Genomic DNA, 3,860 nt, shown 5'->3' with positions numbered 1-3,860 from the left:
TAGAGACGGGGTTTCACCATGTTGACCAGGATGGTCTCGATCTCTTGACCTCGTGATCCACCCGCCTCGGCCTCCCAAAGTGCTGGGATTACAGGCTTGAGCCACCGCGCCCGGCCTTACTCAAAGCTTTTCCAAAGGGACATATGACTATTGCTAGCATGGCAGTGCTTTGGAGAAAAGGAAATACTGGAACATTCTGGGGCAACTACACACTAGCTCTGAATTAACTCTGAAAACTGTGAAGCAAACTTGTCATTGGGGTGCACTAGTTGAAACAGTATCATAGGAAGACTGGGTTATGGTGTGAATGTGACATAGCTTCCTAAAATACAGAATTTGCCTTACAGAGACATTTGTATGGTACTATCTCCCTCATAGAAAAATATATAATTCTGGAAATCAAGGAGAAATATTAGAAGTGGGCTTTCTCAAAATTACGCCTAATAACCGGCTTGCAGAGTATTTTTTCCTTTCTGGCCACTTTGAGCTTTTCTTTTGCTGGTTTGAATGTCTTGGTTGCCAAAGAGAGAATTCTCCTTACAGGACACAACACATTTTGTTAAACTTGAAGAAGAGATATAGCCATTTCCGGCTCCTTATGCTACTAAATCAACAGACAGAACACTCTACTTGCTGGAGTGACTGATTTTGATTGCTAAAGGGAACAAATGTAGGAACCTGGTGTATTCTTCCAGTGACTTAATTTTTCTATGCCAAATAGTAAAAAGAAAAGGAAAATTACAGCAAATGAGCAAGATATGAAGATTTTGCCATCAGACAAGCAACATACAAAGAACCAAACTAATCTAGAATTCATGTTTGAGTTACGGTGTTGGATAAAGAACTTCAGTCGGTTAATGTTTTGAAGAATAGAAGGGAAATACCTAACGGATAGTTGAAAAAGAAGCCATAGATACTGTTTTTCAATTAAAGAAATAGAGACTGTACTAGCTTTTCATGCTTTTTGCTTTTCATATTCATGTGTTTATTTGTATACATTAATCATTTTTCTTGGAGCATATTAAGTATGGCCAACTATGCAGAAACATTTGGGATAGTCTGCCTTCATCCTTTCCTATCAATCGCTCCCAACTTCTTCCCATTTAAAAAAGAAAAGTCATTAAAGGGGGTAACTATCAATTTAGAATTTAGATAAAGTGGGGTATCACTGTATCAGAATTTGGGGAACCACAGCAATGTAGCCACAGCAATGACTAAAATGCCTACAATGACAGTGCATGTTTTTATTGTGAGAAAACAGTTAGAATGGCTGATATAATTTGGCTCTCTGTCCTCACCTAAATCTCATCTTGAGTTGTAATTCCCGTGTGTCAGGGGAGGGACCTGTAATCTCCATGTGTAGAGAGAAGGAGGTGATTAGAGCATGGGGGTGGTTTCCTTCAGGCTGTTCTCATGATAGTGAGTCGGTTCTCACAATATTTGATGGTTTTATAAGTGCTTAGAAGTTCCTCCTTCTTCTCTCTCCTGCTACCTTGTGAAGAGGGTGCTTGCTTTCCCTTCACCTTCTGCCATGATTGTAAGTTTCCTAAGGCCTCCCCAGCCATGTGTAACTGTAAGTCAGTTAAACATCTTTCCTTTATCAATTACCCAGTCTAAGTACCTTTATGGTAGTGTGAGACCAGATTAATAGAGTGGCTATAGCCTTTTAGGAAGAAGCATAGACTTGTATGTTTATGTAGAACAGTTTAAATATAGAGAGACTGGTATATATGGAATCTGGGTAATTGGATAGCCAAAGGGGCTGTGTTAGTTATTAACTGATGACCTCTCTGCTCTGTAACGATGAACCTGCACCTTATAAATATTTACATATTTCTTTTTGCTAGCCAACACAATGTTAAGCCTTGATATTCATGAATGCTAAAGGATTTTTTTTTCCTTGTGATATGATTGGGTCCTGTGTAGATTTGTCCCTACCCAAATCTCACCCTGAATTGTAATTCCTATAATCCCCATGTCTCAGGGGAGTCCAGGTAGAGGTAATTGGATCATACAAGTGGTTTCCCCTATGCTGTTCTCCTGACAATGAACGAGTTTCATGAGAGCTGATGGTTTTATAAGCATCTTGCATTTTCCCTCCTTGCACTTACTCCATCCTGCCACCCTATGAAGAAGGAGCCCACTTTTCCTTTGCCTTGTGACATGATTCTAGTTTCCTGAAGCCTCCCCAGAAATACAAAACTGTGAGTCAATTGCACCTCTTTTTTTAAAAATATAAATTACCCAGTCTCAAGTATTTCTACATAGCAGCATTAGAATGGCCTAATACATCTACTTCCTGCAGATGTGCTGTTTTTGTTGTGCTTCTGGCCTATTCTTGGTGTGTGATTTAGCAATGTCCTGATGGACAACAACAAGCAGCAACTCCCCATCTTCTCTAAGCTCACCCCTCCTCACCCAGATGATATCCAAAGGTAACTTGCACCTTCTAAGTCAGTGGACAACAAGCCCTCATCCCCAGTGCTCAGTATTCCCAGAAACTTTCTAATAAATTTAGCCAGTGCTTTCAGTGGGCTTTCCAGAAAGTCTATATCAACCCACAAAAGTAGTTTGCTAGCAAAATTTTATTAGAGTACCAGCAGGTAATTTTCCACCTACCAGCTGCAGCTTTGACCAGAAAATTCACCATTCTGTGGACTCCGATGACTCTCTCCAAAGTAACTTCACCATTCTCTGGACTTCAATGACCCTCTCCAAAGAGGTCTGATCTGATCTCCATCCTACCTGAGGATTCTCCTCATTAAAATATGTTCCTTCCTTGGATGCCTGTGCTCAAATCTAGAGTAGCCTTTAGAGATCTCATTTTTCCTCCACTTAAGCAATTCCCAATTATTCTAATCCCCTGCTAATAAGTCGTTATTTTAAACTTGCTCTATTTAAATACAAAGGGTGGATTCTCTATGCTTTTTGGATTCAGTCATGAATTCATGACATGAATTCAGAATGTATTTAGAAAGTAAAAGTATAGCACATCTTTGATATCATTCTTAGTTGTTTGAAAGAAAAAAGAAAAAATACATATTTTCTTTCTTGTAGCATGAAATACTTTACAGGATAAATATTGTTTGTACAAAAAAATTCCTGCTTGATATTTTATATAGAATAAGATTTTAAAATGAAAGTTGCACAAAATTCCTGTTTCTAAGCATCTCTGCCCTTTACCTGAATGAACAATTTAGAAGATAATTTTGATTTTGTAAGTCTGTTGGTCACAAGATTAATTGTTCACTCTTGTTATCACTGAAGAGCCTGAGACTCATGATACATCTTATTGTTAAGTGTGTCAATCACAGCTTTAAGCTCCTTCTGTAATGATTGGTACAATGATTATCCACTGTCAGAACATGCTTTGAATTTTATCTAGAGTAATGTACAATGCAAAATATTTAAGTAGTACATGAATTTGAGAAAAATAAAGATGTTAAAGCTTTTAAGATAGTTTCTGTATATGAGCAACTGGCCTTGATACTATTCATCAATTATCATCAATTAGCCATTAGATTTTGGCTTTACAGGGAAAGGGGCATGCCCCTGGTCAAGGTGGCTATTCTCAGACGAAGAATTTCCTATTACGAAGGAAGGCTGCCTTCAGGCAGGAAGCCCAGAACCTGGAGTAGGAAGCCATTCATTGCTGAAAGTATAGCTGGGTAATGCATCACAGCATCCAGGCAGTGAGTGAAAGCCAAAGTGTGTTCTTGGGGTTGGTATTTAGACTGCTTCTCATTATGGCCTGGATAGCCTCCCTTTCTCATGGATGGTTCCAGCCAAAGACAGCACAGCCCTCTCACACAATTTCTGGAGTTACATCTTCTGACCTTTAGCCCACAGTTCTTTGACCT

The sequence above is a fragment of the Cebus imitator genome, unplaced genomic scaffold, assembly GCF_001604975.1.
Source record: "Cebus imitator isolate Cc_AM_T3 unplaced genomic scaffold, Cebus_imitator-1.0 Scaffold276, whole genome shotgun sequence".
In the NCBI taxonomy this organism is placed as follows: domain Eukaryota; kingdom Metazoa; phylum Chordata; class Mammalia; order Primates; family Cebidae; genus Cebus; species Cebus imitator.
This window is presented reverse-complemented; position numbering follows the sequence as displayed.